At 37.1% G+C, this 14,113-nt stretch overlaps 1 protein-coding gene across 1 annotated transcript in view; it reads left to right on the top strand.

Moving 5' to 3' along the window:
* Positions 1–12,728: 12,728 nt before the first annotated feature.
* Positions 12,729–14,113, top strand: part of ndrg2 (NDRG family member 2) — a 42,888-nt gene continuing 41,503 nt past the window's right edge. Inside the window, exon 1 of the mRNA XM_049472136.1 lies at positions 12,729–12,986. The gene's annotated coding sequence lies outside the window, so the exon portion shown is untranslated. The remainder of the gene's footprint in view (positions 12,987–14,113) is intronic.

Here is a 14,113-nt window from a genome sequence, read left to right as displayed (position 1 = left end):
CTACTACACTAAAACTCCAGCATAACTATTATAATCTCCTATTATTTTGTCATATACTCGATATACTTCCAAAACAATTCATTACTATCTATATACACTACCAATGTAGTACCCTAAACAACCTATACTCCATATACTACCTATACACCCCTATACTATTCTATACTCCCCTATACATACCTATATTCCCTATTTAACCCATTACAATCTATACTAACACATATCCTGTACTCTCTATACTCCCCTATATGCCCCTATAGTACCTATAATCCCCATACTACTCTATACTCCCCTATAGTCCCCATACTCTATACTCCCCTATATGCCCCTATAGTACCTATACACCCCTATACTCCCCATACTACTCTTTACTCCCTATACAACCCAGTACGATCTATACTGACACAAATCCTGTACTCTCTATACTCTCATATATGACCCTATAGTACATATACTCCCCATACAACTCTATACTCCCCTATACAACCCATTACAATCTATACTGACACAAATCCTGTACTCTCTATGCTCCCATATATGTCCCTATAGTACCTATAGTACCTATACTCCTCTTTATTCCCCTCTACTATACTATACTATACTACTATACTTACTAATTTTCACTATACTCCCCTATACACCCCTGTACTCCCATATACATCTTCATACTCCCCTATACTCCCCTTTAGGTCTCTGCACTCCCCTTTATGCCCCTACACTCCACTATAATCCTTGTATATGCTATACTCCCCTATACGCCCTTATTTATCCCTATACATCTCTATGCTCCCCTAAACTCCTTATACTCCCTGTACTCCACTATACATCCCTGTATTATCCTGTACTCATTTGGTGTTGTGGTGGTTAGCATGTATAGTGCCCTGTATACTATACTACACTATACTCCTCTCTTTTACCCTATACTATACCCTACTCTACTGTACCTCTTTATCCTATCCTTTTTCATTTATGTTTTTTACAGCTTCCAAACTATTTTAATATCAGGGTTTGTGAAATGTGTAATTTTAGAGTTTTTATATATTTATAACTGTGTGCAGTTGTTCAGGTCTGAGCTGGAGTCAGAAGGATAATTGAATGAAGTGAAGTGAAGGCTTGTTCCAGCATGGCTGGAGTTCAGGTATGTGAGTTGCGTAACTTTAGTGTGTGATTATTCACTGTGTTAAATCTGACGGCTGGTTTTTATTGAGATGAGTGCTGAGTGTTTATCTGGTAGCTCGGGTGGCTCTCTGAGCGTCTCCGTGTCTCTGGGGAGAGAAGAGGTGTGGCTTTAATAAAACAGGCCGTACACTGCAGACGGATAGTCAGAACTCAGGACATGTTTGCTTTGAGTTCCAGGCGGCCGAGTTCCTGCAGTCCTGCAGTCCTGAGAACTGCTGTATCAGGAGATTTCACACTCAGCTCTGCTCTACAAGTGCAGGCAGGTACACGTACAATCCCTTATAGCACCACGGTTACTCTAAAATACTTTAAATACTTTAAATAAAGCTTTCTAAACTGTTCCTGCAGGTCTTTTATATTGTAAAGTTTCTATAAAACTTCTAAAAAGGAGCTAAATCCACTGTTTCTAACATTAAATTAGCAATAAACAGCTATACTCCTTAAAACGTCCTATACTACCTATACTCCCCTATCCTATCTACAGAGATTTTACACTCAGCTCTGCAGGCAGGTATACAGACAATCACTTATAGCCCCCTATAGCACAACTACTCTAAACTTACTCTAAAATACTTTAAATAAAACTTTCTAAACTGTTCCTGCAGGACTTTTATGATGTAAAGTTTCTTTAAAACTTCTAAAAAAAAAAGCTAAATCCACTGTTTCTAACATTAATTTAGCAATAACTCCACTATACTCCCCAATACTATCCTTTACTCTCCTAAATTCCCCTATATTCCCTATAAGCCACTATACTCTCCTATACTACCTTTATGACCTACACTCCCATACACTCCTTATATTCCCTATACTCCCTATACTACTAATATTCCCTATAGTCCACTGTACTCCCCTATACTACCTATATGACCAATACTTCCCTATATTCCCTATACTCCCTATACACCCGTATAATACCTATATGACCTATACTCCCATATACTCTTTATATTCCCTATAGGCCACTCTACTGCACTCTACTATCTATATGAAAAAAGACCTATACTCCCTATACACCCCTATACTACCTTTATGACCTATACTCCTTAAATGTCCTATATTCCCTATAATACCTATACTACCAATACTTCATCATGCTACCCATATGACCAATACTCCCCTATACCACTTATATTCCCTGTACTCTCTATACACCCCTATATACCTCTGTGCTACATATACGACCTATACTCCCCTATACTACTTAAATTACCTATACTCCTCTATACTATCTATACCCCCACAGACTCTTTATGTTCCATATACTCTTTATATTCCCTATACTACCTATGCTCCCCTATACTCCCCTATACTACCTATATTCCCTATACTGCCATATACTACCTATATGACCTACACCACCCTATACTACTTAAATTTCCTATATTCCCTATACTCCCCTATACGCCACTCCCCTCCCCTATACTACCTATATGACCTATACTCCCCTATACTACTTAACTACTAACTCACAATTATTACACCAAATATTGATTTCTGAACTTTTCTTAAAACTTTATAATTATGAACTTGTTTTCTTTTCTTTTTTTTTCATAGTTTGATGTCTGAAAGCAGCTTTGCATCTTTTTTTTTTTTGCAACATTTTTATTTTGTAACAGAGGGGTGGGGCTGAGTGAGAGTGATGACTGCAGCTGAAGAACGAGTGAATTTACGTTCATTTCGTGATGGATTGATACCCTTTGGTTCCGCACTCATTTAGCTAAGTGCCCACCTAAAAACCCTTTCCTAAAACAGTACCGGTTCTTCTGGGTTCACCATAAAAACCTGCAGAACCTGCGAGATCTTATCATATTAACCTGATCCAGCTGCACTCTCTGAATTACTCTGCATTAGACTGATGAACCAATCAGAGATGAGGAGGTGCTCCATTACTGCAGGGGAGATGATGATGGTACAGATGGCACAATGGCACCGTGTCCAGACTGAGCATTCATTAATTAAGCTGTGTGTGTGTGTGTGTGTGTGTGTGTGTGTGTGTGTGTGTGTGTATTGTGTGTGTGTGTGTGAGAATGCTGACTGAGCAGAAAGAGCCACGGGCTAAATTCCAGCATGAGTGACAGAATGGCAGAAGGACGAGTGGAGAAAAGGAAGGAATGAATTGAAGAAACAGTGAGAGAACAGGACAAGATAGAAGGATTTCAGCTGAAATATATAATATATAAATATATATAAAATATATACACACACTACCGATCAAAAGATCTAGACTTTGTCTTGACTTGACTTACACAGTTCCCCTGAACTGCTGTTTTTAATGCCATCTCGCAAAATCTTGTGAAATTTGCTATTTATAGGTTTATGTTTGAGTAAAATGAACATTGTTGTTTTATTCTATAAACTACAGACAACATTTCTCCCAAATTACAAATAAAAATATTGTTATTTAGAGCATTTGCATAGCATTTGCAGAAAAAATAGCAAAAGACCTCACATAACCTCACATAATACAAAGAAAACAAGTTCATATTCATAAAGTAGTTTTAAAAGTTCAGAAATAATCAATGGCTTGTGATCATCCATCTTCCTCTTGATTATATTCCAGGTTTTCAATTTGGTAAAATCAAAGAAACTCATCATTTTTAGTTTTAAAACATTTTTCTCTTTTTATTTTTGTCCTTTATACTCTTCAGTTTCTTGGCTTCCAGATCTTGGTTTGACTCATATAGTATATAGTAAATAGTATGAAATATATACTAAACATAATTGTGCAAAGACAACAGAGTGGGATATAATGTGCTGATTTGTACAGTATGTGTTCTAGACGTAAGTAGCTCTTGCCAATCGACCTTACCATCCCGTGACTTTTGGCACGATCATTTGCACGCACTCTACTCACTTAACTCGCTCTATTCCAGCAGATATCACAGCCAGAACTACGTTTATCAGCCAGATAGCCTTTCTGTTCTTGTTTCAGGACTTTTTCCACCCACTCTTCCTGAGAATCGCTCGTATCTGTGAGATATTTTTGGGAGGTTTTGCCGGACAGCATCTGTAAGATCTACCCACACATCTTCTGTGATGTTCACAAGTAGTTCTTGGTGGATGTTGAGATTTATTTCTGATTTAGAAACAGTTGCTTTTAGATTTAGTTTCTTGGCCTCCAGAGTTTGCTGTGAAATGGACCTATGTGATTTTATTATGGCCTCAAACATTGCTTTGCCTTTCTTGACAGCATATGAGTCATTCTACCATAGTTTTCTTGACTTCCAGACATTGGCTCGACTTCCACAGTTCCCCTGAACTGCTGTTTTTAATGCCGTCTCGCATAGTGAACTTTGCTTTAAATTATAAACTATTGTGAATTATTTGGTGCCTGGTTTAGTTTCTAATATTTGGTGGCTTCCCGCAGGGATCTATTTATTTCCTAGTGAGGTTATAGAAAAGTGCAAAAGGGAAAAGTTCAAAAGAATGGTTTATTTAAAGGTAAAAAAAAACACTGATATATAAAAAATAACTAGAATCAAATCAATGCCCTCTTCAGATGCCATCTGGATTGCTTTGCCTGTCTTGCCAGCAGATGAGCAGCTCTATCAGAGTTATGTTGGTTTTTCCATTTTTTTAAGCATTTAATTGCATATGGAAGCTTCAAGTAGAGTTAACTGCTGATTTAAACCCTTAAGCTCTAAGGTAGGGTAAACTATTGTGAATTATATGGTAACTGTTTTAGTTTTTAGTGCCAAATGCCATCTAAATTGCTTTGTTTTTTTGCCAGCATATGAGAATTATTTGGTACCTAATTTAATTTAGAATATTTTCTCATTAAAGGCCTATAAAACTACTATAAACATGAAGTAAAACAATAAATACTGGTCCATTACCTGATCAGTATATTCGATTCTAACAAATAAAACTGGATATAAGTGAAATAATCATGTTGTAATCAGAGCTGAACAGGGGGAATCTTCTGGACAGTGGAGGGAAGTGAAGAGAGAAATGTGAACCGAGAGCCAAGAACAGAACAGAGAGAATAAAAGAGTGACGGAGATAAAAATGGACTGAAGAAGAGACGGCCAAAGAGGTCATGAGCCTGAGACAAAGAGAACCAACAAAACAACCCGGTGAGAGAGAGAGAGAGAGAGAGAGAGAGAGAGAGAGAGAAAGACAGTAAAAGACAGACTGTAAGAGGATAAGAGACAGCAAAAGGATAAGAGGGAGAGAGACAGTAAGAAAGAGGGGAGTGAGAGAGAGATACAGAGAGAGAGATACAGAGAGGTGATATGTTAATATATATATTTTTATATGTATTGTTTATTTTTTTTACCTTTTGTATATTAACTTCTTGTTTCATTGCTTTGGCAAAAGTTGTTAATTGCAATTCATACCAATTAAGCTACTTTAAATTGAGATTGAGAGACAGTGAGAGAGGGAGAGACAGTGTGAGAGAGATACAGAGAGACAATGTGAGGGACAGAGATAGTGAGAGGAAAAGAGAGACAAAAAGAACAAACAATGAGAGAGAGACAGACATTGCGAGCTAGAAAAAGAGTGAGAGTGAGACAGCGAAAGGGAGAGAGATGGTGAGAGGGAGAGCAAGATAGGGAGGGAGAGAGAGAGAGACAGTGTGAAAGAGAGACAGTGAGAGAGAGACAGCGAAAGAAAATAGACAGTGATGGAGAGAGAGAAAGACAGGAAAAGTGATAGTGAAAGAGTGAAAGAGAGAGACAGTGACAGTGAGAGGGAGACAGTGAGAGAGGCAGACAGTAAGAGGGAAAGAGACAGCAAAAGGGAGAGAGAGAGGAAGTGCGAGACAGAAGGAGAGTAAAAGAGAGTGTGAGAGAGAAAGAGAGAGACAGTGAGATAGAGAGAGCAAAAGAGATGAGAGAGACAGTGAGAGAGGCAGACAGTAAGAGAGAGGGAGACAGGCACTGTACAGCCTGGGGGTGATTTATTGAGAGTCTGGGTCCTTTGGGGGGGTTGATGGAGGGATGGGGGAGGAGTGCTGAAATACCTGTCTGTTTTCTTTTTGAGAATGTGTTTATTCAGCAGCATCCAGCAGATGTGCAAATCTGTCATCTAAGCAAGATCTATCAACGAGTTGATAACCGTACGGCTTGTGTGTCTTTGCTATCGTAACGTCGGGAAAAGTACAAAAGTACATAGTATTTTATTTACTATTCTGTTTATTGTTGATGTAAAAGTTGGGTTTGTGCTGCTGCATTGCCAAGATAGCAATGAACGTCTGACTGTTAATTGCTGTCAGGGTTTAAATCAGTCAGTGGAGCTCCTGTGTTTTCTGTTGCAAGATAAACAAGCAAAACTCCAGAAATTCACTCCAGAATATTGCATCATTGTTGTATGAAGGGTTGATGGAGTGTTCATAAGAGAAAAAAAATAAATAAAAAGAGAGAAAGACACTCCAGAGGAGAATGAGTTGCAGTTTCCATTCAGGCCTTCCGTCCCAGTGGCTCTTTACGAGCGAGGGAGCGAGGGAGAGAAGAGGCTGGGGCTCTGAAAAGGTGGAGAGAAAGATCTGGAAGCAGAAAGAGAGGGAGAGAAAATGAAGGGAGGAAACAGAGGAGGGATTAGAGCTCTCCTGAGGAGAAACCAGATCTCTCTCTCCAGGCCTCGCTCTGTTTTTCTGTTCTTCATATATACACACATCCTCTCATTCATCCCCCTCTCTCTCTCTCTTTTACTCTCTCTCTCGCTTTCTCACTTTCTCGCTTTCGCTATTGTTGAGGTCACACAATGCCCTGTTTTTCTTTCCCTCATTAGATCCAAAGGAGGTGTAATCACCCGTGAACATCCCGCCATACAAGATCATCCAGCTGCAGTCTTCACAAACACCTCACTTTCTTTATTATAGCAAAATATATCTTTAAATAAAATATAATTTACTAATTACAAAAATAAGATATGTAATTAAAAACATTAATATAAACTACGTAGAACACTTAAAAATAGCATTTATTACCCCAATCCCCACTCTCTAACTATAAACTTTACCATGAAATATATTTATTAAAATCCTTCAGAGATATATATATTACCGTAACGCATTACCCTTATCATCTAAAACATCTGGAAAACATCATTTTACAACAGGAAGTCACATCTACAACAGAAGATGTCACTAATATATATAACTTAGCAAACAGCTCCTCTACTGCAACTGCCAAGCACCTTAGCGACCATCAAGCCACGACATAGCATTCAACGCAAACCATAGCAACACCTTGGCAACCACCTATGTTGAATACCGGATTATTCGGATTATTCTGCCACCAGCAGCCGGAGTCAGAGAGAGATAGAGAGAGCACATTTGAGGCCAATACACACTATTAATCTTAGTAGACTTAATCTCAGCAGCCAGAGTCCGAGAAAAAACACAATTAAGGCCAATACACAGGTAGGTACGTAGGTAGGTAGGCACTTTATTGATCCCAGAAGTACATTATGAAATATAATTTGAATATATATGAAATTCTGCTATATAATACCTTAGCAAACAGCACCTGTACCATAGCAACACTGTAGCAACTGCCAAGCACCTTAGCAACCATCAAGCCCAGCATAGTATCCAACGCATACCATAGCAACAGCTTGGCAACCACCTACAGTATGTTGACTACCAGATTATTCTGCTTTGCCATCAGCAGCCAGAGTCAGAGAGAGAGAGAGAGAGAGCAGCATTGAGGCCAAAACCCATTATTAATCTCAGGTAGCCTTAATCTCAGCAGCCGGAGTCCGAGAGAGAACACAATTGAGGCCAATATGTAGGTAGGTGGGTAGATGCGTAGGTAGGTAGTTCGGTAGGTAGGTACTTTATTGATCCCAGAAGGACATTATGAAATATAATTTGAATATATATGAAATTCTGCTATATAATATCTTTGCAACACTGTAGCAACTGCCAAGCACCTTTGCGACCATCAAGCCAGAACATAGCATCCATCGCAAACCATAGCAACACCTTGGCAACCACCTATGTTGAATACTGGATTATTCTGATTATTCCGCCATCAGCAGCCAGAGTCAGAGATAGAGAGAGAGCACAATTGAGGCCAATACACACTATTAATCTCAGTAGCCTTAATCTATTACTGAGAAACCACCATGAAGCATGGAACAGCAGGTGTCCACATACTGCTGGACAGTCTTGCTCATGGCCATAATTCACGGGACGGGCTGTGCAGTGCGTGTGGTTTTACACGGTCTGCTGCTGTAATGGGCTGGGTGGTTTCGGAGGGGAGGAAGCCGCAGTTTTGGAGTGTGTTTTGGTGTGGTCTAGTGGGAGGACAGTTTAGAGAGAGTGTGTGTGTGTGTGTGTAAGAGTGTGTGAGAGAGTGTGTGTGTGTAAGAGAGTGTGTGTGTGTGTGAGAGTGCAGACAGCTGCAGTGCTCAGTGAGGGAGGGGGGCGGCCAGGGTGGGCGTGTCCGTCTGTTTTCCACTGAGGGCTCGTGATTGGCTGGCGAGGGGCTCCGCTGGGAGTGACGTCACGATGGTGGCTGACCTACTTTGTAGTGCAGCAGTTAGCATGACATCAGCACTGTTACATAGATGTAGTCAACCCTGTCTCAGCTCTCTCTCTCTGTCCCTCTCTCTCTCTCTCTCTCTCTCTCTCTCTCTCTCTCTCTCTCTCTATCTCTCTCTCCCTCTCTTTCTCTCTCTCTGGTCCCTCAGTCACGATTTCTGATGGGAGGATATGAAATATGGAATATGAATGAGTCTGGCAGAAACAGAGGTGAAAGATTTATGAATTTCACAAGACGTCTCAATCTCACCCTGTGTCATCCTTTTTTTTTTTTTAAATATATACTGGTTTTAAAAATATATTGCACATTTTCTGTGCATATTTTAACAATAATTGCTATTAATGACATATAACAATAGTAGTGGTTATATGTATCGGTATATTTAAAGAGTGATAAAATAGAACAACTTTTTTTGTTTTAAGTAACAACTTCATCATGTATGTAACCCCTTTACACGCAACGTAAAATTACGTTCTTTTAATAAAATGACCCTATCATAAGAAGTGCTTTTAGTAGACAAAAATTGGGACCAATGCTACTGAGTTTTATTTAAGTTATAATAAAAAAATAATAATCATCAAATCTGTTGTTATATTATTTTAAATATTAAGTGATAACTGATCAATTTTTGTATTATATATGTATATACAATTCAGACATTGCACACATATATTTTTCTAATAACAGTAAATGTAATGAGGAGTAACATGTTTAGGTTGTAAAGTGACTTTTGGTTAGATTTAACTAATAATACACAGAAGTACAGAAAAAAAACACCTCAAACCTGAACTTAACCCCAAACTTAAACTTCTGTTCCACCAGTGTCTCTCGCTCCAGCTCCTCTCCCACTCTAACCACATCTCCAGTTCCAGTAACACCAGTGGTTTTGTAGTGGTGGTTTCTGTGTTTGTTCTTCTGAGGCCTTGCTGAAGTTTTGATGATAACCTCTGAAAAACTGGGCCTTGTCTTTATTTGCTCTGCGTTAACCCATTAATCTGGAGCTTTCCCTCATTAACACTTTCCTACAATTACTTTCCATTTATTAGGGGTTAAACAACACAGGTTTTTAAATATTTCTGTAATCGTTACTGTATTAAATGTGATGTTAATGGAGGTTAGAATGTGTTTTATTGTGTCCTATCAGAAATCAGCAAAACAACTCTGCCATCCTGGTTTTATAATTATATATTTTCTGTGCAATTTTAACAATAATTGCAAATAATTACATACATAAATCAATAGTAGTGGTGGTAGGCATTCTTTTCTTCTGGGAAGATATCGCACCTGATTTTGCTTTGCAACAGAATTTGCTTAAATCCCATTTTTTGCTCAGATCTGATCCACCTAAACTAACAGATCCAGCAAGGAGAACACTGGACAAAGAAGCAGCCAAGAGACCTATGGTCACTCTGGAGGAACTGCAGAGATCCACAGCTCAGGTGGATCAAAGTAAGCTGTAGATAGGACAACTTTAAGTCGTGCACTCAACAAATGTGTGGTAGAAGGTTCTGTGGTCAAATCAGACCATTTTTAGTACAATTAAGTATATTTTCTTTTTTTCACAAAATGTGGAAAAGATCAATAAATACGTATGAATACTTTTGAAAGCCACTGTACAGAGAATGTCTTTAACTTGCTAAAAAGGAGACTGAAGGGAGTAACCCCCCGAAATCAGTTCTGATACTTTTGCTGGCAAGAATAATAGGTGGGTTCAGATAAAGGGTCTCAATTGTTTTCAGGATAACTGTTCCAGTACTTGTAGCTGTTTTTGCTGATGTTTTCAGAGCGTTTTTCTTGTTTCGCCGGGCCATTTCTCCGTTATCTGTGTTAGCAGGAGTAGATAAGACCAGGGAGCATTATTGGCACAATATCTATGGTTAAGGGGGGGTTGGGGTGGTAGTTGTTAGCTGTTAGCCGGTAGCTGCTAGCCGATGAATCTGCTCTGCGGCCACTGGCTCTTTGCATGAACTAATGCTTAATTAGAAGTGCCAGCTGCTCCCAGAGACCACCACTGTTGTCAACAGCGCTAAGCTAATATAATGTGTGTGAAGACCCCGGGCTGGGTGATCTTCATTTGCAGCCTGGTCTATGAATCTGTGGCGTTTATAACACATGCTAAACCCACTTATAACATTTAGATGAGTGTGGAACGAGAACCGGAGAGCAGAACCAGATACACAGTCTGTACAGTGTGTTTAGACAGAGCTAGATGAGCTACAGTGGCTAACAGCGCTCGTTTTGTGTTTGCAGTACATGTAGACATAGTATTTAATATCTAACCACCTTCAGACAGCCTGTACCTGTTTTACTTAATCTTATTAATTCTTAACCTTTATTTTTTATTTTAGTTCTTCTTTTAGTTTTTTTTATTTCATATTAATTTGTTTCCTAATTGTTTATTATTATTATTTTAAATAGATTTGTATTATTGCTTTTTAACTTTTTTATTTTCTTTTATTATTACTATTTTTTATTATTATTATTATTTATTTTAGTTTTTAAGTTAATTAATTTATTTGTATTTTTATTGCATTATGTAAAAGTTAGTTTTAGCTAAAATTAACTTATTTTGTTGTATTAATCTTATTTTCTTTTGATCTTAATTTTTTTTATCAATTAAAATGATTTCTTTTATTTTATTCTAATTCTATTTTTATTGTTTATCTATTTATATTCATATTTGATTTACTGTTATCTTAAAATAATTCTCTGTCATGTCAATCCCTGTTTCTGTAAACGCTCGGCTACATTGAAAATGAGGGTTGCCCTCAATGTACATCCGAGTCAAAATAAAGTTTGATTGATTAGTTGATTAATTACTGGGTGGCTGAAATGACTGAAGTACATAATCTGAAAATTCCCCACATTACTCTTTCCTACTATTACTTTTAAAATATTTCTCTTTGTTCCTATATTGAATGTAATGTTAATATAGGTTAGAGTGTTTTACTGTGTCCTGTCAGAAATCAGCTACATCAGCAAGCTAATTATGATTATTTCAGACACATCAAAAGCAGATCAAATAAATATTTTAGGCTCATAAAAGGGCTTTACAAGGAATATTTCTGTTTATGTTTCTAATAATGTGAAAAAAATACCCACAAATGTAGTCAATGTTTGCATATTTACATAAAAGTACAAATGCTCCTGTTAGAAAATACTTAAGTAAAAGCTGAAGTGTAATTTATATTTTTATGTACGCAAAGTAAAAGTAAAGTGTCGTAAACAGTGTTTTTACATATTTACAGAAATGTGTTAAAATAATGGTGTATGCTAGAGCTGCAGCATCATCTGCAAAAATATACACATTAAATGTAATTTTCTGTAAACCTAATCTACTTATAATATGGAGTTTACATATATTTTATTCTTCTCAAAATTATGACTTATTATTTCAAAATAATTACTTAGTATCTGATAATATATTTTAAATATGACTTAGTATCTTATAATTATGACTTACTATTTCAAAATAATTACTGAGTATCTTATAATATCTTATAATAATTACTTAGTATCTCATAATCATGATTTATTAGAGGACCCTTATTTTTTAAGTGGTGAAAATGGGCTTCCACAGAGTTGTTTGTTGCTAATAATAAAAGTATATAAATATTAAAGGCTGCTAGTTGATTTTAATGAGATGTAGTGATAGAATGGATGTAGAGGGTGTGATTAAACCGGTTTATAATATGAGTTTTTTTGTGTTTTTGGTGTGAATATCTCGTTTTTCCCCCTGTTTGTGTGTTTAGATGAGCTCCTCTGTCTCCAGCTGTAACCAGAACCTCGGAATTCCACCAGCTACTACTCCAACCTCTGGAGCGGACCATCACACACACGGGGGTGTCCGAGTCACACACAGACACGGGTTTCAGCCTCTGGGAATGCGCTGCTTTAGTGCTTAACGCGTAAACACGATTAATCCTGTTTGACTCGCGAATGTTCACAGTTTTATTGCTGAAATATATCTGAAATTTTAATCTTTTCAGAGAAATTGCTGTGTTTTGCCCCCCCGCTGCTGCTGAAAGTGGCGCCGCCCGCTGTATTTGATTGACGGCTCCATATTTTCTGTAGGATTTTTGGTGGCTGGAGAAAGGGGTAGAAACAGCGGGCTGATTTCTCTGAGGTAAAATTTGCGAAATTAATCATTTTTTCCGCGAAAAAACGAGACATTTCAACTCCTGAGGATCCATAAGAGAAGATTCAGAGGAAAATTTTACACCAGCGAGGCGAGGAAGTCCAGAATTGTGCAGAATTTGCGCACTGAGGCAACTTGAATCCTCAATTTCACCAATTTCGGTTCACTGCGGGGTAAGTAACGCTAACTAGGTTAGCTAGCTAATGCTAACTAGCTTAGCTTAGTTAACTAACATTAGCTAGCTAGCTTTTTAAAAGTTTTTCTCTGCGTTTATAAATTAAATAAACGTGTATCTGTGATTTATTCTGTTCAATTGAGCATTTGTATCTATATCTGCTGAATAAAATGGCTTTAAATTGCTGTTTGTGACTAAAATCAACCTCAACATTTTCTAATTGGGTCTAATTAGCTAACTAGCTTAAAAAGCTCCGAAGCTGAAAACATTAAATAAACGTTATTTTTAATGTAAATGAAGGAAAACAACATTTAAACAATTGTTATTTAACATTATCTCATATGCAAAGGTTTAGTTAGTTAGGTTAACTAGCTAATAGTTATTTAGTTAATGTTGAAAAATTCTGACGTTGAGTCAACGTTCATTTATAGTTAACCTACATCTGCAGGATAAATAGCTTTATATTGCTGTTTTTAGTTTGTTCTGTGACTGAAATAAACCCCAAAATTGTCTAATGTTGACTAATTAGAGATTTAAAAGCGTAAAAAGCACTTACATGAAATTCAATGAAAAAGTTGAATAAACGTTATTTTTAATGTAAATGATGGAAAACCACGTGTAAACAACAAACATTTCCTCATATGCAACGGTTCAGTTAACGTTACCTAGTTAGGTTAACTAGTTAGCTGAGCTAGTTAGTTATTTAGCTAATGTTAAAATTCATTGACATTGAGTCAACGTTCATTTATTCAGTTAACCTAGTTTACTAATTATGTTAGTTGACCTACATCTGCAGGATAAGACAGCGATATACTGCTGTTGTAGTTTGTTCTGTGACTAAAATCAACCTCAGAATTGTCTAATTTTGTCTTATTAGAGATTTTAAAAGTGTAAAAAAGCAGAGCATGACCCTGAAAACGTTGATTAAACGTTCATTTTAATGTAAATTATGCGAAAACAACATTTCAGCAACCTTTATTTAACATTTCCTCTTATGCAATTATTAATTTAACAATTTTAAAAGCTAAATATATAATATAATATTATAATAGAATATAAAGTTTAACAAAAACAATGATGATCTGGCATTGAGTCAACGTTCATTTATACGTTTTGGACGGTTAA

This window comes from Astyanax mexicanus, chromosome 25 (assembly GCF_023375975.1).
Source record: "Astyanax mexicanus isolate ESR-SI-001 chromosome 25, AstMex3_surface, whole genome shotgun sequence".
Lineage (NCBI taxonomy): Eukaryota > Metazoa > Chordata > Actinopteri > Characiformes > Acestrorhamphidae > Astyanax > Astyanax mexicanus.
The sequence above is the reverse complement of the archived record's forward strand: the minus strand, read 5'-3'. Positions and strand labels throughout refer to the sequence as shown.